This window comes from Myotis brandtii, unplaced genomic scaffold (assembly GCF_000412655.1).
Source record: "Myotis brandtii unplaced genomic scaffold, ASM41265v1 scaffold441, whole genome shotgun sequence".
Lineage (NCBI taxonomy): Eukaryota > Metazoa > Chordata > Mammalia > Chiroptera > Vespertilionidae > Myotis > Myotis brandtii.
The window spans coordinates 3678887-3701615 of NW_005366873.1; the positions used below are offsets into that span (position 1 = coordinate 3678887).

At 39.6% G+C, this 22729-nt stretch overlaps 1 long non-coding RNA gene across 2 annotated transcripts in view; it reads right to left on the reverse strand.

The window, feature by feature from the left end:
* Positions 1–22729, reverse strand: part of LOC102249751 — a 192357-nt gene that overhangs the window by 25323 nt on the left and 144305 nt on the right. Inside the window, exon 1 of one of the 2 annotated variants that reach the window (XR_001363760.1) lies at positions 12519–12584. The exons of the other annotated variant lie outside the window; for it this stretch is intronic. This is a non-coding gene — a long non-coding RNA (uncharacterized LOC102249751). Of the gene's footprint in view, positions 1–12518; positions 12585–22729 lie in introns of those variants that run through there. 2 annotated transcript variants of the gene reach the window in all.

Sequence of the window (22729 nt, forward strand, 5' to 3'; positions counted from 1 at the left end):
CCCCAAGAAACCTTAATTAGCCTTCGGCTGATTTCAGGAACCAGACCTTCCTGATAATTTACTGCAAAACTCGTACAATTCTCTAAAATAAGAAGATCAGTCACAGGACACTGCAGTGGGAACATGGATGATGGCTCTGGGCCAGTAGCTTAGTCTGCTGAGAATCTGCCTCAAATTCATTCTACAAGATCTGTTCCAATACATGGGATTTCAGAAAGTAAATGTGTGATTGCACCACAGATTCCTTAAGGAAGGTGGGGCAAGACCCCACCTCCAATGTACTTGTCTTTGGGAGGACTAATTTATCAGGACTTGACTTTTAAAGGCCATGGGAAGAGGTGCCCTCAACAGCTGCCCTTATATCCACACTCAAGTGAGCCCAGAAAGAAACATTGGTGAAGGGGGAAACAGGAGGGCTGATTCACTTTGGGCAGGAAACTGCGTCCCCAAAAAGGTGAGTCTGGAATCGAAATTAAAAACATGAGGACATTGCAGCTGAGGCTATCCCAGGTGGCACCTGGGCTCACACTCATACAGTAGACCTCATTAACTTGAAACAGGAATGGCAAATGGCTTTCATTTTGCATGACATTCCTGATAGATTAGAGTGGCTGTTGAGAACACTGTGTTCAGAAGGATTCTCCAGCTGTATTTCAGCTCAGCAAGAAAGAAAGCTGGGATCATTCGGCAATGTCTGCTGTGGCAGAGATAGAGGAAGTGGCACCCATGTACCAAGTGCTTGCCATCCTCGACTTGGTATGATGGGGGCAGGGTGGATTTCTCTTTGAAATGTTGAAATATCTATAGAGCTCTGTTGCATTATCATTTTCAATTACTGTTTCCCACAACAAACAGCAACATGAATCATAAATATGAATATGCAAATTAGAGCACTTATTTCCAAGTTTCTAATTAGTGGGCTCTCCTATTCCATGTTTCCTTGTCATGAGGGCCCCTTTGGCAGTGAGAGAAACAGGTCTGTCCTGAGAAGCTATCTGATAATAAAGGAGAGAAATCTAAATCCAGAGTCACTCATAGCAAACTCCTCCCTGAGTAAGTCAACCTTGAAGCAAACCCTATCACCCACCCCCTATTTCTATAAGTGGGTTCAGACAGGCTCTAAAAAGAGAGATCTGGTTATCAAATGCCTTCTGATAACCAAGGGCATTCATTACATTGGTGGCTTTTACACTGAAATAATATTTCTAACAGGTCATTGGTTATTACTTAGGTCTTCCCTTTTAAGGCAATGGACAGTATGTACTTCTGAGAGGAATGCATCCTGTTTTGAACACAAAAGACAGATGCTTGTATAAATGTTTGATTACCTGTATTAGTAGGTAATCATTAAAATAAATAAAAATAAAGAGGGAGATCTGGCTTATTCTCACCATTTACTGGAAGAATCAGCTGGGGAATAACTTGCCTGTTTCCTGGAGCTTAGATCTGTGTCATTGGTGCAGAACAGTAGGAGGGAACCCAAGGACAAGTGCAGGAGGAAAGATCACATCACCAAAGGCAACTCGGGCTCCCTGCTGACACTGCCCCCCTGTCAACTCTGACAGCCATTTGGCAAATCCACCCCTGCAGTACCGTTCCCAGTCACAGCTTGAGAGGGGGCTGGGGAAATTCTCCCTTTCTGGAGAGCAGTCGACACATCAAGAGACAACTTCTTTGCACAGTTGGTGGGGCTCTGCAGTCTAATGGAAAGGGCACCAATGATTCAAGAGACGGGGAGGTTTCCCTGCACATCTGAGCCTGGAGTGCCAGAGACTGACAGTAACTGTGGAATAAAGACGGTGGAAAGATTTCTAAAGACATTTCACTCTTTTCAGAGGCCGGCCCTGAAGAGTTTCAGTGGAAGTCTTAGATGTAAGGCGTGTAAAATGGGTTTTCTGAGAAACAGCTGCCAGCACTTTCACATCTGGCTGATCAGCTCCCCTTCCTAACTGATGAAAGCAAGAAGACCTCTTCAGCATCACCAGAAAGACATTTGTAAAAATTCAACAGAGTCAGATTAAATACTGGCTTGGAAAAGTCATTGTTCTCTCTCCTTCTCTGTTTTTTAACAAACTTCTTGATGAAAATCTGAATAGTTTTTCAATTTCACCTTCTCATGAAGTAGAAATTCTCAAAGGAAAAAGGGGGAAGGGGACTACAGTCTTTCAGGAAATTAAGTTAAATTCAATTAAGTTATATAAATACATTGGGTTGCTTTGGTATTATAATTAATTCTCAGTTTGTCCCTGAAGACTGTATCCCAGAATGTGTCATGTGAAATTGTTCTACGCTTGCTGGCAGCCTGGCTTCAATGCTACCAGCAGATTGATGAAAAGCTCTTTGAGGACAGAGGCAAGGCTCCATTGTATGAACAGGTATTTATTTGTTAAATATTTATAGAGAATCCACGCTGGTTGTTTACTAGCATTCCCTTGGTGCCCAAAAGTAAATAAAATAGATGAATGCCTACCTTCATGGATCTTATATCTATCTGGAAAAGACAGATTATAAACAACTAACCCAATCAATAAACAAGATCCTTTCAGGTGGTGACAAAGTCTATAATGCCCTATAGAGAAATAAAACAGCAATGAAATAAAAAGTCATGAGAGGAGAAGACTTCCAAGAGCTGAAAACTAAATGATAAGGAGTCAGCCATCATTCCTAACAAGTGGGTGATCTTGGCATGTTCCCAGAGCAGAAGGCAGACCAGCATACTAACTCAAACCTGGTGAGTGAGAAACATGTAAGAGGAGACTGATGGAGTGGGAAGGGGCTAGATCATGGTAAAGATTCTGGGTTTGATTCCTTTGGAAAGCTTTAAGTGAGAGAATGACATGATCTGATAAGATATCACTCTGGCTTCTATTTGGAAAATGGACTGTAGAGGTTAAAAATAGATGCAATCTCATGTGTATATAAGTAAGTGAATGTTCTCATTCTAAATCTGGGGTGGGGATAGGTGAGGGAGTGTTGAGCAGAATGAACAGGCAAGAAAGGAGCAGGTTGTATTAATCGGGTATAAGAAAAGCTGCTATGACAAAAAGATCTCACAATACCTTAGCTCAAAGAAAATATAAATTGATCTTTCTTTCCTATAGGTGTATAGTTGAGCAGCCCAGGGTTTGCAGGATGGCCCTTGCCCTACAAAGTTGTCAAGAACACAAGTCATGGAATTGATCCAGCTGTGCCCAACCTGTAGCTTTCATCTCTGGCTCCCAAGCAAATGCTCTGGTTCTGCCATTTCCCAGCCATAAAGAAGGAAAAAGGAAGAACTCCAGGAAGTATTGTGCTAGTCAGTGTTTAATAACTGGCTCTCTTGAGGGCAAAGACCTAATTTGTAGCATTTGCTGATTTACATGGAATAAATACTTCTACCATGGCTGATTTCGAACTACCAGCTTCACCTCACTGAATTCAGAGTTGGAAAGAGATGCATACAATGAAGCAACTCCAGCATACTTCCAGCTCCAGAGCAAAACTTCTCTAAATGAATCCATATAGGATTGTGACAAGACATAGTGTACCCATGAACACTAAACTACAGAGTTTTGAGGAAGCCACACATTGATTAGTATGAAAGAACCCAAAATTTTACTAAAATTCACAGGAAAGGAAATTTTAAAATGATAGGGGTAAAATAGAGGGGATTTTTACAGCAGTAAAAACTATTCTGGATGATACTGTAATGGTGGATACAAGTCATTATACATGTTTCAAAAATTCATAGATTTTTATAACAGTGTAAATTATGGACTTTAGTTAATAATAATCTGTCAATATTGGCTTATCGATTGTAAGAAATGTACCACACTAATGTATATGTTGATAACAGGGGAACCTAAAATTGCTCCGAAAAATCTATTAATTAAAAATTATAGAAATGGCATTTCTATGGATATGTATATAAATGTGAATGGTATGTGTGTGCTTGTGTGTGCATGGTGGGGGGTGGGGAGCATGTAGTAGAGGGGACCTCTTAGATCTGATGGCAAGAGACCTAACTAAATCACTCCCCGACTCCTATACCCCAGGCCTGGCAGAATAAGAGCAGTCCTATGGAGAAAATGCCCATCTTTCTTCAGTTACCATGCAACCCTCTTCCACAGGTCATTAATTTGTATCTTATTAAAGTGGGCCTGCCTGGCACTGCACTTTCATTGACTGGACACATTTCTAATTGGAAGAATTGTAAATCAGGAGTCCTCCCTGTCTTTTACTCTTTGCTTGCAATTCTTCTTTCTGTAGACTTATTGGAAATAGCCATCATGTGTATTCTATTGGGGCCAGGGGGAGACACCAAGATGGAGTGTGAGAGGAGACACTATCTGTTTCTGCTATCCTTGCCCCCAAAATAAATAACTGTGAAGGATAATTTACCATGTCTCAAAATGTCCTATTTCCTTTCTGTTGTATTATGGTAGGCTGAATGATGGTCCCCAAAGATGACTGACTATGCTCTGATCCCCAGAACCTGTGAATATGTTCTGAATATGGCAAAAAGGATTTTGCAGAGGTGATTAAGTTAAGGGATTTGAAAGATTATCCTGGATTATCTAGATGGATTCCATGTAATCACAAGGAGCCTCACAAAACAGAAAACAGTGTAACAAGGGAAGTAGAGGGACAAAGAGAGACTGGAAGACATTATGCTGTTGGCTTTGAAGGTGGACGATGGGCCATGAGCCAAGGAATGCAGATGGCCTCTAAAAGCTAGAAAAGGCAAGGAAACTGATTCTTCCATAAAGCATCCAGAAGGAATGCAGCCCTGCTGATCCATTTGAGGACTTTTGATTTCCAGAATTGTAAGAAAATAAATTTGTGTGTTTTTTAAGCCACTAAATTTGTGATAATTTGTGACAAATTGAAAGCTAATACATATATCTTCTACCTAGTAATCTGTTATTTCTCTACCATCAAACTATCCAGGTGTCCTTTCTTCTGCTTATCTTTTTCTTTTCTTTTAGTTCCTGTCTTAAATCTATGGTTTCGGGGCTGAGCCCAAGCAGAACACTCACTACTATCTTGCCTCTCTAGTCTTAGATTGGCACAATTAGTGGCGGGCAGATGAGGACACTCAATAAGCACTTGTTGAATGAATTAAAAGATTTTGTTTTCCAAATTTATTCTATGTTTAAAAGGATGTTGTGGAGATTTTTGTGTTTTTTTTATTTTAGTCATGCTGTTTGCTTTAATCTACCCTCTCTCCCATGAGAAACCACCTTAGTGGCGGGATGAGGACACTCAATAAGCACTTGTTGAATGAATTAAAAGATTTTGTTTTCCAAATTTATTCTATGTTTAAAAGGATGTTGTGGAGATTTTTGTGTTTTTTTTATTTTAGTCATGCTGTTTGCTTTAATCTACCCTCTCTCCCATGAGAAACCACCCATCCACAAGGTGGCTTCTAGCTGTAAGTACACATGGCTTCATTTTCTTGGTTTTGACCTAGCCCTGTAGTCTGAGCTCTTTATGGAGTTCCAGTTCCCAGGACTTCCTGATGGCAAATGGACATCTCAACTTTTTTTTATGTGGGACACCAATCTAAACTAGAATCAGATGGGAAGTTCCAGAGAGCCTCCGAATGTAGACTTCTGGGTGGGGGTCAAAAAGATACAGTGACTGTATATAAGACAGCACAACAGCATATGAAACTGAGGAAGGGCTCCTGGCACCTGTAGAGGCCTTTTGGGCTCATAAAGAGGAAAGCTGCTCCCAAGTCACAGATTATACCCCTGACCCAGGCATTCATCTCAAATATGCAATGTCCTAGGTCACAAGGAGACCAGGCAACAAATTAGAAGCAGATGAGAGCCTACAATCAAAATACAATTCAAAGGATGTTTCCTTCTGAGAACGGGTCATGAAGTCTAAGAGTATACAAAATGCATTGCAGAGGAACTTAGAGACCAATAGCTCAACTCTGTGTAGAGCCACACAAATGACTTCTTCTCTCAGGCCTCAGTTTTCTAAGGACAACATAAACAGCAAATGGCTGGGTCAAGTCTTGGCAGCATGAGTACAACAAGGAGGGCACATTTGTTGTTAACTCAGAATGGGTCACAATGCAATGAGATGATGGAAGATCACATCAACTTGCTAGATTTTAATGTTAAGTCATTTCACTTTTTTTGGGGGGGGGGTTCCTTTACAAAATAATTTAATCCATTCTGGGAACTGCCAAGTGTCAAATATTTCCAGTTACATAAGCCCTGCAAGATGGAGATTTTATTTCTCAGAGATAACACAGGACAGAAGACTTCAGAGAAGGCACCATTTAAATGTCCTAAGTGGATATGCCTCTCCATGGGAGCAGAGAAGAAGGAAGACACCAATTAAACTGAACCCTCAGGCGTAGACATCTCATTACTGGCATATGTCGAGTGGAAGCTGTTCAGGACCACCTCCACTGTGCTAGACCTCAGCTCGAGCCATTGCCCAACCTCTTAGGACAACCCCCAGGCGAATGACAGAACATTATTTCAGTCATTCCAAATGAGACCCCACCCCCAGTAACCAACATTTGGCATTTCAGTAGGAGTTCATTTCAGACTGGTTCCCCACAGTCATAAGTAGAAAATTTTATATCAACTTAAAATCTCATGCATCTCTAAAGAGGACTGGCAGAGTCCATTTGATATAAAGAAAAGCACTGTGGCTTTGTATTTCTGTTATGTTCTATTACAGACAAGCCTCCTACAATGGCAAATCTCATGGTCCCAGCTCCAATCTTAAACTACAACCCATGAAATGACTGAAAGAAAGTTTATTGAAAAAGAACTACAGCTAGTTAAAAACCATATGGAAAAAGTTTGATCTCACTTGTAATAAAAAATGTTTAAGTTTACATAACAATGAAATTCTACCCTTGTCTATAAGATTTGAGAAAATATAAACATCAAGGTTGGCAAAGTTGGGATGTAATGAACATCCCCACAGTGTGCTAGTGAGTGTGAATTGGTTTGACTATATTAGACTGTAAACCAGTCATTTGTATTTAAAAAAAAACCTTAAAAAGAACGCTTTGAGGGAATCCACACCTCCAATCTTAAACTACAACCCATGGAATGACTGAAAGAAAGTTTATTGAAAAAGAACTACAGCTAGTTAAAAACCATATGGAAAAAGTTTGATCTCACTTGCAATAAAAAATGTTTAGGTTTACATAACAATGAGATTCTACCCTTGTCTATAAGATCTGAGAAAATATAAACATCAAGGTTGGTAAAGTTGGGATGTAATGAACATCCCCACAGTGTGCTAGTGAGTGTGAATTGGTTTGACTATATTAGACTGTAAACCAGTCATTTGTATAAAAAACCTTAAAAAGAACCCTTTGAGGGAATCCACTGTATGGCAGAACATAGTTGCCAATGATACATCTAATAAGGGGTTAATTTCCAAATAAGGTACTCATACAACTCGACAAAAGGAAGACAAACAATCCAATTAAAAGTGGGCAGAGGACCTAAATAGTCACTTCTCCAAAGAGGACATACAAATGGAAAAGAGGCACATGAGAAAATGTTCAACATCACTAAGTCAGAGAGCTGCAAATTAAACCAACAATGAGTACCACCTCACACCTGCCAGAATGACTCCTATTAATAAATCAACAAGCAACAAGTGCTGGCGAGGATGTAGAGAAATAGTAACCCTAGTACACTGCTGGTGAGAATACAGACTGGTGCAGCCATTATGGAAAACAGTATGGAGTTTCCTCCAAAAATTAAATATAAAACTGCTGTTTGACCCAGTGATTCCACTTCTAGAAATATATCCTAAGAAACCCGAAACACCAATCAGAAAGAATGTATGCACCCCTAAGTTCATAGCAGTGCAATTTACAATAGCTAAGATCTGGAAACAGCCCAAGTGCCCTTCAGTGATACATTTACACAGTGGAAAAGCTGTGGTACGTTTACACAATGGAATACTATGCAGCTGTAAAAAAGAAATATCTCTTACGCTTTGAGACAGTATGGAGGGACCTGGAGAGTATTATGCTAAGCAAAATAAGCCAGTCAGAGAAAGACAAATATCACATGATCTCACTCTAATGAACAAAATAAACTAACAAACAAAATAGATCCAGAGACATACAACAGACTGACGATTCTCAGAAGGAAGGTATGTGTGGGAGGGGGGAGTGGGAAGAGACTAACCAAAGAACTTAGATGCATATATGCATAACCCATGGACACAGACAATAGTGCTATGAAGGCCTGGGAAGGGGGCAGGAGTAGGGAAGAGGGCGTAATGGGGGCGGGGAGGGGATCTGTAATACTTTCAACAATAAAGGTAATTTTTTTAAAGAAAGAACCATTTGAACTAGTCATACCACTTCCAGTAAGTATTTAAGGGCAGTTACCCAACACTTAATGCACAAAAATCTTCAACACAGTGTAATCAACAGCAGCAAAAAAATAATAAAATTAATAAAAGGAAACATTCTAAATAGTCCCTATATGACTATAATGCACATTTGTGATGGAATATTATTCAGCTCTTAAAAATGATATAGAAACAATATCTTAAAACATTGTAAAATGCAAATATCATCATATTAAATTTAAAGAAAAGAATAAAATTGTATATACAGAATCCTGACAACTTCTGGGGGGAAAGCCTTATGATAATGTCAGCACATCAAGATGCAACTGAGTGGCAAATTTCTGGAAGATGTTTTTGTTCTTATTATCTTGCATTTTCCAATTTTCACAATAAGCACATACTATGTTTATACTTAGGAAAAAGTAAACTATGCTTTCAAATATAAGTTAAAATAAAATTGCGAGACGGTGGGGGCGGGGGGAGGGGAAAAAAATAAAAAATAAAATTGCATGGAAAACGTAGCCCATTTATACCCCTACTTTGAAGAACATAAACTGGAGGAAAACTCACATCACTTTGTATTTTAATCCATATGTAAATAAAACCCTAGTTTTTATATGCAGATAATTCACGAATATGGAGAGTCTGGCAGCTGAAACTGGGACTTTGATGTATGCCAGGGCACGCAGAGCTATTAAAAAGAGGATTTGTGATAATCCTGTTGACACAACCCAGAGAACCTCACCTGTTCCAGGTCTCAACTTCACAAAAATATCGTAGAAAGACAAACAGCATGGGATAATTTAGCAATTAAGGGAATTACAGTAAACAGAGGATGGGTTCATTTATTTTTGTTCCAAAGTTTTCATAGTAGATTTCTTTGGAGGGTAAGAGAATAATATTTGCCTTGAGAAACACTGAGGTGCAGGAAATGTCTCTCGCCATTTTGGAAAAATTAGGGCAATGAAACACTGAAATGAAATGCTTTGGAATCCCACAGGACAATCTGTGTTCCCGGCCATGGAACGGTCCTCTGCAGCGCCACTGAGATGAGACCCCATTGACACAGGGATTTTGTTCGTGTCCAACACCAAACAGTTTTCCCCACAGCGGGTCCAAAACACTCACTTTACTTTTGTTTTCAGGAAGTAGTTTTGACTTCTCTCCAAGGATACTGCCCCATTGAATCTACTCTGACTTGGGACTTTGGATAATATGTTTTGCCATAAAATATAAAGAGCAACGGAAGAGAAGATATTTTTAGGAAGTTGCTAAAGAAAACAATTGTTATAAAGATGGTATTTTGTGCTTGGCGGTGTGGTTCAGTGGTTGAGTGTTGACCCATGAACCAGGAGGTCACGGTTCAATTCCTGGTCAGTGCACATGCCCAGGTTGCAGGAGGTAGCTGATGGATGATTCTCTCTCAGCATTGATGTTTCCATCTCTCTCCCTCTCCCTTCCTCTCTCTGAAATTATATTTTTAAAAAGTTGCTAGGTCTGCATTCATCAAAATTAATACATTTTAAAAGATGGCATTTGTTTTAAAGGCCCAGTAAACAAGGAATATTTTGAATGACACTGGGATTGGAGCAGCAGAACTGAGTCGCAGCACTAAATCTGCACACACCTTGAGTTTGGCAGAGCAACCACAGCTTCCATCAGAGTCTCAAAGAGACCCATAATCCAAAAGTCAATTAAAAGCCACTTCTTTACGCAGATCCAGGATGTGTCCGCAGGAGGGGCCTGATGGCAGCACGCTAGTTGGCAAACGGTTGTTGTGAAGCTGCCTTTGCACAGCAAGCACATTCACTTTTCCCACAGCATGTGATTCGGATCAATAGGAATGGAAACATTTTCTAAAGATGCTTTCCATCAGACTAAGAAAATGCTATTTGTCTCTGTTTTTGCTGTCATTTTTCTCACCAATAGGATTATTACTATTGAGGGTGACTTTGGAGATAGAGGAGTCAAGGTCACCTCTTGGCTTCATCATTGGCTCTCGCAGGTCTAAAAGTGCTCAATAATATCCCTTTGTGATTTTTAAGGTAAAGAGAAAATCCAGAGAATGAGGTACTGCTCCACAGAAGGCAAGTCCAGGAAACCAAAGGAGCATGAGGGGACAGAGGCATGATTCCACCAAGGCCAGAGAACCAGGCTGATGGGCACCTCAACAGAATCTGGGCCATTTCAACGCTATCTCCTTAAAAAGTTGCTTCTTACCTCTTCACCCTGTCTCAATTCCATTTTTTTTAATTAACTGCAGTAACTTTACCAGCCAACTCTATTGGGAAGGAGGGGAGGGAGTAAGAACAAGGCATTGATGAATTAAAAAGGATGGCAATAAACTCTGCCAGAGAGAAAAGCTTGATTAAATTCACATAATCATGATTTTTTAACTAATGACAGTCTCCACTTCAGGCTTGGATGTCAAGTCTCCTGGAGGTGTTAACATCATTATTCCACAGGAATACACACAAAAGCAAAAGAATATTATTTCCAAAGCTCTGTTGGGTGATGTGGAAATCCGCATTAACTGAGCTGATGGTCCCTCATTAAATAAGAGATCTTGTTTCCCCTACGCTTCCACGGAGAACTGCATTAATTCAGAAAACTTAGTTGTGGGAGAGCAATCCTTTCCTAGAAAGCATAAATATGACAAAGACTGTGTTGAAAGTCCTCGTGGATCATTGTTTAGCCATAATGACCTCCGGAGGGAGTTTCACATGGTGTCGTGACACGATAAACACATGGAAATTTGGAATGGCTATTTAGGACGACCATTAAGATAATTAACAAGTTGGTCACTTCCCAGTGGCCACCATGAAAACAAAATCTCCACCACAGCTATCAGGAATGCAGTGAAACATAGCACTGGAAAGAATTTCAATGTCCAATGCTAGAAAAATGGTAGCAAATTATGGTATGTCCATAAAGTATTTATGATGCTGTCAGTGAAAATTATGTTCATGAGGAATATGTAAGGATATGTGAATAAAGCTTGTGATGTGTTAAATAAATAAATCAGGATTAAAAATATATATAAAGCCTGATCACAGATGTTTTTAAAACATAATAATCCCTCTAACGAAGATAACCACTAGTAACATTTGTTATATCTAGCCTCTTTCTATACAAGTGACCTTTATTTTCTTCTTTTCAATTCTGTTTAAAAAGATAAATAACTTAAAACTAAATTCCATGGTGTTCTTTCCGATCAAAAGGGAACTTGTAAATATCTAGAAATAAAGAGTTCTTTCTAAAATTAGGACTTTTTTTTCCTCCAAGATGCTAAACTCAAGGGAAGAGATATTGCGTCTATTGCTGGCAGGAACTTAAACTACTTGACTGCCTCCTCTCCCTGTTTCTCCCCCAGCTGCTCTGAGTCCCAAGACAGAACACAGCAGAGCACAACAACTCTTGTCCTGTTCCTAGCCAGTGAATTTTGGCACACTTATGAGGACCCAGAATTCCCTAACTCGTGACCTTCTAATGGGCCCTGAGGTAGAGAGCCATCTGTTGCTGGCACTTAGAAGCCAGTCTAAAGTGTATGGATCTGAGAATGATAATAGTTTCAGAAGCAGGATTCCATGTCTACCATCAATGGCCACTGAGCCTTGGCTTTGAGTATCCTTCTGCTGGGAGCACATTCTCCAAGCCAGATACAGGCTGAAAAGGCTCAGGCTGAATCCTGGTAGAGTCCCAGTTCTGGCTGTTATCTGTTGTGTGGCTTTGGGTAGATGACGCAGACTCTCTGATCTCAATGTCCTTGCTTGTAAAATAATTTCTACTCCTAGAGAGCATCATTACAAGGATTAAATGAGACCACGTATATAGGGACAGTGTCCTGGGGCACTGGTGCACTTTGGCAACAGCCACCCATCATATCTGAGGTGAGGGCTTGGCCTGGTGCTACTGTTGTGGAAATATATTCATCCATGAGGCATGGCATCTACCCATAGTGAGCAAAACCCTCACTACAGAGACATGGAAAAAAGGACACTAATTTAAGACTGTCTTCCATAAAGGGCTCAAGTTAGAGTTACCAATTCCATAGAGAATTCAGACTAGAAAAAGCAAAATAAAGACTGGGAGTATCACAAAGAAACAACATAGGGCAACAGGACCGCATCTAGACAAGTGGCCAACCAAAGGCCTCTCAGAGGAGATGCCCTGTGAGCGCAAACCTGAGTGATGAGAAGGAGACTTGTCTCCTTACTGACTTGCTGTGATGTCGCTCACTTCTCCTGGAGGAATAAAAGACCCTAAGGAATAACACTCTATAACCTGTTCTGCTTGCCTGCCATTCTGTTTTGCAACAAACATTGATTAAGAGCCTAACATAGACTATTTTTAGGGAGGGGAGAGTACTGTAATGGCTAAAGCACAGCATGTGTGGAAACATCACTTATACTGTGTAAGATTTCTCTTTAACAAACCTGTCTCCCCAGTTGGACTGGGGTCAACATGACAAACTGTTAAGGTTACACAGGAAAGCACCTGAAGAGCTCTCTGAAGAAATCTGCAAAGGCTTCTCAGAGAAAGTGACATTTGTGTGGGATCATAAAGGAAGAGTTGGAATTCTCTAGGCAGAGAACGAAAGTAGAGCATTATGGCAAAGGAAACAGCTTAATATGTATGACCAGAAGAAGTGTGTCTGGGATAATGGAGAGACAGAAGCACAAAATGGGGCTGGAAAGACCACCTGAGTTCCAACCACAAAGAGATGTGGATGATTCGCTAACTCACTGAGACCTGAGTGAGTTGGCAGTGAGGGACCATGAGAGGATGCTAAGCTAGGGCATGACCTGGCCAGGCCATCTCATTGCCAGAGGACATTGAACACATCCAGCCAGAAAACCTTACCTGATTGAGTTGCTTGATGAATTGTATAAAAGACAACAGGCAGGTGCTCAGGCAAGATGGCTAAGTCATGGTCATCAGAGTATGCTCCAAGGGAAGCTTTTTTCACAGCTGTCAGGCATTCATTCATCTCATCACCTTTCATACAAATTGAACTGAACACCTCCTGTAATCCAGGTGCATGATGTGGCAGTGAGGATATGGAGATCAAACTTGACCCTGCCTGCACTCAAGAAGCCTTCAGTCTTGAGAAAGAGACTGACTTCTAAAAAGATGATTATCTGTGCTGTGACATTGTGAAGGAAGCTCAGAAGAAGGACAACCAATCCACTTCTGGAGGAAAAATCTTCCCAGAGGGGGTGATGTCTGATCAGGGACCTGAAGGATGAGGGGAAATTAGCAGGTGAGAAGCAGGGGAAAAAGCTCCAGGCAGAGACTTAAGCACAATTTGGGGAAAACTTCAGGGACTCTTCAGTGCAAGAAGGGGTGGAAGAAAAGCCCAGCCAAGTAGAAAAAGGACATTTGCCGAGTTTCTGTGAAAGAAGCAGAGGAGAGAAAGAGGAAAATTAAAGTTGGTAATGAAAAGTTCATTGTTCATTTTCCTAGATTCTGAATCTCCCACTGCCTCTCCCTGGGCACATGTGCCACAGGATAAAATTGAAGCATTCTTCTTTCTTTCCTTTAAAAAATATATATTTTTATTGATTTCAGAGGGGAAAAGAGAGGGAGAGGAAGATAGAAACATCAATGATGAGAGAGAATCATTGATCAGCTGCCTCCTGCACACCCCACACTGGGGATCGAGCCCGCAACCCATGCATATGCCCTGACAAGGAATCGAACCATGACCTCCCAGTTTGTAGGTTGACGCTCAACCACTGAGCCACGCCTCCTTCCTTTTTTAAATACCACACTGATGAATCAATACGTCTGGTTCCCAGGGCAGGCTCTCTATTTTCTTTTCGGTGACTTTGTTTTACAGTTCAAAATGTATGGATGGGGAATCTTATTCTTTTCTCAATTTTAAGCCTGTCTTTTTCAAGGCTATTTCTCTACCAAGCAGGATTACTTGTCCAGAGGAAATTAAATTGATAGACTCTCTCATGTCCTGCAATTTCACCTGCCATCAATTCCACGAAGCAGAGAGGAATCCACCCTTATCGGACAGAGGAGCTTGATTGTAGGCACTGTCAGGGTTGGAGAGAACACAAAAAGTTGGGGCAGCCTGGAGACAACCCAGAGCCTCCAAGAATCTGTACCTAGTTGCAGATACAATGAGTATTGACTATCTGCCCCCTCCAGATATTGCACAATGCGTTAAACTGTCAATTTATCTCTTCCTCTGAAACTACTTATCGATGCATAGCTCAGACAGGAAGCCAGGGGCATCTGGATAATTTGAAACAGTCTTGCCTCACCCGCCTCCACCCCACTAGCAGCATTAATTTTGCAGATGAGGGATAGAGAATGGAATCACCGATCTGCCCAAACATTTTTATGGTCTTCTGTCTTTGGACTGCCTGTGCAACTTGGCAGCCATCTGAGCAATGAGAAGAGAAAATATACAAGAATCAAAATAAGGCTAATTGTGCCTTATTCTTCTCTATATCCCAAAGTCTGCTATAGAGCCTGGCATATAGGAGCTGTTTGTGTTGTTTTATTGAGGGTCTTTTAGAATTATGACCATTTCATGGATGGGTAGATGTGTGTATATAGGGTTGAGAGATAAATCAAGCCAATGGGTTTTAATGACTTTTAGCTATAAAATCGTTTCTTTTTTTTAAAAAAAAAGGGGGGGGTAAGTAGTAGGATAAATAGCTGGTGGAGGAGGCTATTTATAACCTCCATGGTCCCAGAAACTGGGCCTGCACAGTAGGCATAGTGGTAGCCACCAGATAAATATGAGGCATGGACTTATTTTTCTTTTAGAGGGTCCTTATTTCCAAGGGCAGATTTGCTCCAAACTAACAGGTAAGAAGAGAATGTCTCCTTGACTTTTGATACAAGAAATTTCTTAATTCCTTAAGTTGGGCTTCTGTTGTCAACTCAAGATGGACAGAGGGGCCACAGCACTGAAGGCTCACGTGTAAAATGGCCCTATGTTGAGGCTGGGCCCTCAACCTGGATCAGGTTCACATTAAGAATCTCTGGTTGCTCCTATGTCAATGGGAAGCCCTAAATTCCAAATGGACATGGCAGTGTGTGCAACAGACCTGTGTTCTTTTTTTCTTTATTGATTAAGGTATTACATATGTGTCCTTATCCCCCCATGTCCCCGCACCTCAAACCCATTCATGCCCTCACCCTCTGTTTTCTGATGAGACTCCTTGGCCCCCCACCTCAAACCCGTTCATGCCCTCACCCTCTGTTTTCTGATGAGACTCCTTTATACCTCATGTTCTCTTACACAGAAAAAATATCAGGTGCCTTTTATAAGGCACATCCCTTGCAGGATAAACTCTAAGGACAAAAAAAAGTTACAAAACAAAATCCAAGTTTCAAACTGGTTACAGTAAACATGTTGTTAGTGATTATGTTGAAATAGCTATTTTTAGATTTTTATATGTATTATGGGATAAAGCAAACAAGTCATTATGTGATTTTCTAATTGTAGTATCTCAGGTATCCTTGAGAACTGGATTTCTCAAAGTGGAGAAAAGAGGTACAACTGTGAGATCGAATATCTTAACACATTGTGGACCAGTAGTTTTATTGCTAGCTTTACCCAGTGGCCAGATAAGTTTCTATTGGATGAGTACAAAAAATGTTTTACATAAATGTTAAAGGCACGCTTTAAAATTAAATACCCATTGCATTTTGAAGTTATTTATTACACGTTCTTACAAGCTAATATCTTTTTAAAGAATTCTCGTGATTGGCCACAAGCCTTAGAACAGAAAACACGAGAATTCTCGTGATCCATCCTCAATTAAGAAAAACAGTGCTGGTTTAAAGAAGTATCAGTATGAACTCAAGCTGTATTTTATTTTAAGAAAGACAAACAAATAAAACAGATCTCCACGTTCTGTTCCCTAAAAAGACGTAGAAAGGCCTAGAAATATGGAGCTGTTCCTAAAACCAGAGCCTGAGAAAAGGACCTGAGTTCAGGTCATTTTTTGTGGGGAGGTAATTCCAGGAAGCAAGAGTGAGGCATCAGGAAGAGTAAGTCAGAGGAAGAGCAAAAGCCAGTCAAAGGTCGTGTTACAAGGTCACAGCAGTGGGCAATGGGGGTTCGAGTCTATACAGACCTCTGAGAAGGTCCCAAATGCACCCCAGAATTGTCCATCTACTGACAGGAGGTTGGGACATTATCTCCCCTCCACCCATTTCCCGTTGGATGAGCTGGTAACTCCAGTGTTGATGATTCCCCACATTTCAGAAGATTCTGAGGCTGAAAGCAGAAACATACACGACACATACTTGAGGAGTGATGTTACTATCGGTGAAAGCTTGTGCTCACACAGAAACTTCTGCCACAGCCACATCTGAAATCAGAGATGGACATGCAGAGGTGACACAGGGCACCAAGAGCTTCTGCTACAGATCCGTATTGCAATATTTACAGGTGAAAGGCTACATGCCTACCTAGGATTGGCTTCCAGGTAATAAGGAATGGGGGGCACCAGTGTATAGTGAAATGAGTGTGACCAGAAACTCAAAATTTTTTAAGCTGAGTAAAAGGTACATGGGAGTTTGCTATACTAGTCTGTCTACTTTTGTAGATGTTTAACATTTGCCATAAGGTACCAAAAAAGCGGGGTGGAGAAGAAAGGGTGTGAAAGAAGAAAAATAAAAGAGCAAAGTTCCTGGAGTCAGAAATCCTGGCTTCACTAAAATAGGCAAATCAACAAAGCCTTACAAGTCTCAGCTTTGTCATATAAAAATGGAGCCAGTCAAGAGAACCTGGTTCATACCTAATGAAAGTGCATTCACGGTGTCAGACAATATCATGCCCTACATGTTAGTTAACATTAGGATTGTAGGAGGTTTTGAAGGTAAGCAGGTCTAATCTGGCTGACCAGGGCGAGTGTCAAGAGCAAAGTGAGTCCACGTTAGCTGGGATTCTGCTCCACGAGCATAATTTGAAATGCTTACAAGAATACGAACCCAGAAAACTCAAAAGTTATATGTGTGCATCTGAGGGGGAAACTTGTAGTTGAAAGATGAAACCCCACATGCCCAGCACATGGGGGTGATCCCCACTGAAGAGTGTAGGATGACACCTGTCAGAAGGAGAGTTACCTCATTTAGGGGCTGAAGGAGGAGGACATAGCATGGTGTCTGGCATGGCGTTAAGTGACCCAAAAATAGTGGTTGTGTTGAATATTACCACTGTGTTAGTTGCTGCTGCTACTGCTGGGAACCATCCCCACCCCACCCCCCCCACACACACACACACCCTGATATTGAGGCTACCATGAATCATTCACCCCAAATTCTTAGACAAGATGATCCCCTCCTCATGGAATGCCTTCTATCCGCAAAGGGCCAGCACGAGAACAGGAAAAAGTGAGATATCGAGTACCATACACAGAGGCCCTCTTACTGTGAAACGTTAACCAGCAAATGTTGTTCAGGAAATGAGCCTGACCTTTCTCATTCTTTTAGAGTTAACCAGAAACCTCATTTTTATTTCCACTCTGTTGAAGTCTTTTTAACATGCATCAGCCCAGCTCGCTGCCTCTGAAACAAAGTTTAATCTCTGAAGGCTCTGACCCAGTGATGGCGAACCTATGACACGCGTGTCATAGGTGACACGCGAACTCATTTTTTTGGTTGATTTTTCTTTGTTAAATGGCATTTAAATATATAAAATAAAAATCAGAAATATAAGTCTTTGTTTTACTATGGTTGCAAATATCAAAAAATTCTATATGTGACACGGCACCAGAGTTAAGTTAGGGTTTTTCAAAATGCTGACACGCCGAGCTCAAAAGGTTCGCCATCACTGCTCCGACCACATTTTGCCTCAGGGTCACCTTTCTGACCATCTCTAGTTCTGTGCCAGGAACCAAACCCACAGAAGTCACCTGACCTCAAAACACCTCAGAGGAAGTGTTTTGACTAATCAATAATAATTTTCTTTCTTGTCACTTGCTTCCTACATCTGAAAAATTAAGTGTCAGAAAACAATATTTGATTATTCTAATTAATTCAATAATTAAATTTTTTATCCCATTTTACCGGCTTCTATGAATCCACTGCTAACTTAATACAATATCCCCATTAGTCAAGTCCAGGTTCATGTCCATGTTAGAGCTCCAAATGAATATGTTCAAAATGGGGCCTGAATTACACTTATTGACCAAACCTTGTCACCTTTGTTGAGCGATTTTCTCTGTAATTGGAGAGAAGTCTTTGGAGAGAAGTCTTCTTTGTGTAAAAGTTCTTAAGCTCTCTTGAGCCCCAGTCCCCTTTATAAGCTGATGAAAACCATGGGCCTTTATTCCTGGAAAATGTATATATGTACCTAAAGCATATCCATATATTCCTGGGGGTTGCAGCAGCCCCAAGTTTAAAACTATTGGTTTAGAATTTCTTTCATTGCTGAATGGTTAAACCCTTCATCTAGTGGCCCTGGATGCTTACATGGTACAAGTATAAAATAGTGATTCTGAGGTCTACAAGCCTCACATAGAAACCACTCGTTGAATTTAGGCCAATTGAATTTTTTAGGCTATCGAATTTTGCCAATGGGGTCACATAGTAATTAACTAAAGGTAAACACTCCCTTCCTATAAATGGGGCCACATTGGAAAATGTCCCTATCTCCGCCATGACAAACATCTGTCCCCTCTGCCCATACACAGCCCCTTCCAACCACCCGGGAGCTTCCTGGTGTCCTCTACAGGGAATGTGTTTCACATCACAAATTAAAACGTCAGAAAAGAGAGAAAACTGACTCCCAGATGAAGAAGCATTGAACATAAAAATATATATAAATTAAGAATTGCAGCAGCTTCTGAGATGAGAAGAACACCACATGCAGAATGGAGTTCATTCCTTTGTAGGGTTTTTGTTGTTGTTGTTTTAAAAATATTCATATCTAGCTGAATCTTGGTAGCTGAGATTCTTTATTTCTGATTTTTAAAATGAATAAAAAGCACATTGCACTAATTCTTTCAAGTTGTTCCAAACATTTGGGATTTATGAAACAGATGGGGAGCTTTAAAGCCATGTCTCCCTAGCTAAAATGTTACACATAGCCATTTTCCTCTCTATTATTCTGTAAACCTGTCAAAGTGAAAATAGCGGCACTGACTCATTTCCCCTTTCCCCAAATTTAAATTTAGTCATATGTCAAAATAGTTGATTGATCCTCAGAAAACGATGTTTTAATTTCTTCAGGAATAACAACAGGAATACTTGCCTGACATGAAGTTTGTGGGCAGTCAATTAGATTATATCTCTAAGGTACCCATCACTTTATTAACATGAAGTAGTAAAATAGCAGTTGGAGGTAGACTGTGATAAATAAAGAGATACACTATAAACCTAAAGCAACTACTGAAATTAAAACAGCAAAACATTATAGTTAATCAATGAAATAGGTAAAAAGAAACAAATATTTAATTAATCAAAAAGAAGGCAGAAAAAAAGGTAAGTGGGGAAATAAAGAACATATGGATAAGTAGAAAACAAATGGGAAGATAATATATTTAAACCCAGCCATGACAATAATCATATTAAATATAAATACTCTAAATACCACACTTAAAAGATAGAGATAATCAGATTCAATTTTTAAAAAGGTAGGCCCAACTATATTCTGCCTATAGAAAAAGCACTTCAAATTTAAATACACCACAGTGCAAAGATGGGAGATAATATACCACGCTAGCACAATCGAAAGAAAGCTGGTGTATTAGTATTAATTAGTATTAATATTAGTATATTAGTATTAATATCAAACAAAGTAGATCTTAAAGAATATTACCAGGGATAAATAAGGTCATTTCATAATGGTAAATAGATAGGCTAATCATGAGTACATAACCATTCTCAACATTGATGCACCTGAAAATGGACTTCAAAACACATAAGCAAAAACTCATAGACTGTAACATAAAATGGACAAATCCACAATTTTAGTCAGTGTAGTTGAATATTCACATCTCAATAATCAATAGAATAAGCAGACAAAATGGGTACACACAGAAATTTGAACAACACTATCAATTAACTCCACTAATTGATACAGAGTTTTTCATCCAAAAACAGCAGAATACACATTCTTCTTAAGGTAGATTTGCCAAGATAGATTACATTCTGGACATTCCAAAGAGCCCCAGTAAATGTGAAGAATTTACATTATGTTAAGTATATCTTCAGAACATAATGGAATTAAATAAGACATCAATAACACAGTGATCTCTGAAAAATCTCCAAATATTAAGGAACTAAATAACATACTTCTAACAAAGCCACAGGCCAAACAAGAATAACCAAACAGACAATTTAAAAGTATTTAAACTGAAAAAAAAATAAAACACAACATATAAAAATGCATGGGATACTGCTAAATCAGCAGTGTACTTAGGAGGAAATTCATAGCATTAAACTAGTAAATTAGAAGAGAAGAAAGGTCTCAAAGTAGTAGTATCAGCTTTCCCCTTTATAAATTATTTAAAAGGAGAGAACATTAAAATGAAAGTAAGTAGAAGACAAGGAAATATTAATTATCAGAAATATAATGAGAGGAAATACACTGAAACTGAAAACAATAGACAAATTGATCTATAGATTCAATGCTGTCCTAATCAGAATCCCAACAGGCTTTTCCTGTAAGAATTGTTGAGCTGATTTTAAACTTCACATGTAAAGCCCGACAACCTAAAGTAGCCAAAAACTTTTCAAAAGAAGAACAGGAGAACTAAGTCCCTGATTTCAAGACTTAACATAAAGATCAGTAATCAAAAACACTGCCGCATTAGTATAAAGATGGACAAATACTGTCGATCTTCATTTTTCAAACATTCCATATTTGCAAATTCACCAACTTGCTACTATTTATCAAGAGCCATGAAGAAGCTTTTGAAATAAAAGATGTGTTCATAATTTTGATTGGGGTGATAGTTTCACACATGTGAAAACTTATCAAATTCCATACTTTAAATATGTGCGGTTTTGATATGTCAATAAAATTGTTTAAAAAATCGGAGACTCACACAGTATTTACATCTGCTTCTATCATGCTGGGCCAAGCTTTTTGCATATAACCTGAGGTTTTACTAATTTGAAGAGAATTTGAAAACAATAAAATACGCTGAATATTCGTTGCACTGAACATAATATAAACTTTTTCTATGATGTTTCGAGGGCACATTGGACTCTTTTAGTATCTCCATTCATTGATATGCATATGGATTATATTTTTATGGAGCCAGCAGTTTGGGATAAATCAGTGCCGACATTGTTTTGAATTTCCTTGTTAATACTCAAATATATGCAAGAGGATCAAAATTCTCACACACACAAATAATTAAAAATATTAGAATTATCAACATGTTTTATCCTCTGAGCCAGGTTTCTCACTGCCAGAGAAAGACATTACAAATAAGCAAGAGGACAGGGGGAGCATGAACCTTCTGGAACTTGGTTAGTCAGACATCAGTATGCGCTCACATGTAGCTTAGTATACACAGACAGACACAGAAGCGATTATAGATATGCATGTATACGCTGATTAGCATACACACATAGTTTCCTAGCTTTGTCCTTGAGACTGCGTGGGAGCAGTGATACCCCAAAAGCACCAAGCAGACCTGTGCCCAGTTTTGGGGCTCTAATACCATTCCTTAAAGAAAAGAACCAGGGATCCTTGGAGAAATGACTGATTCTAGGGTTGGGACAGAGAAACTACAACATGAGCCTGGAGCATCTTACAGTGCCAGAAAGCAAGTAAGTATCGCGGCCCATCCCCTGCCCCCCCCCCAAAAAAAGGATTGGGGTTTGTCAAAGGTTCATAGGAACCAATCTTAAAGAGCTTCCAATGGCCAAAGCTGGAAGAATTTAAGCAACAATATAAATAACATAGTATTCTACCAGCATTCAAAGTATAAAATAAATATACATAAGTCCATGCTAATATAAATAAATACTAAAATAACTAAATAAATGAGGGTAGAAGTATTTTCTTTATAGATTTCCAAATAATATATGTAGATACTTCCCTATTTAGGAAGTGAAGGTTAATTCCCTCCCAACCTTGGATATTGGCCGGACATAGTGACTCACTTCCAAAGAACAGACTATGGAAAGGGAAAAACAGCAACTTTCCCATGGAGAGTCTTGGAAAACACCATCTTTTCTAAGTAATCAAAGTTGCCATTATCTGTAATAAACCATGTTGTTACTATATACCCTTGGATATGATGCAATGAGAAGGGCACTTCACCCCTGTGGTATTCTTCTCCAAAATTCCTAATCCTAGTCTGTTCTTGAGGAAAATATCAGAGAAATCCAAATGGAGAGATATCTTATAAAAGACCTGACCATTACTCTTCCAAAATGTCAACTTCATAGGAAGGAAGGA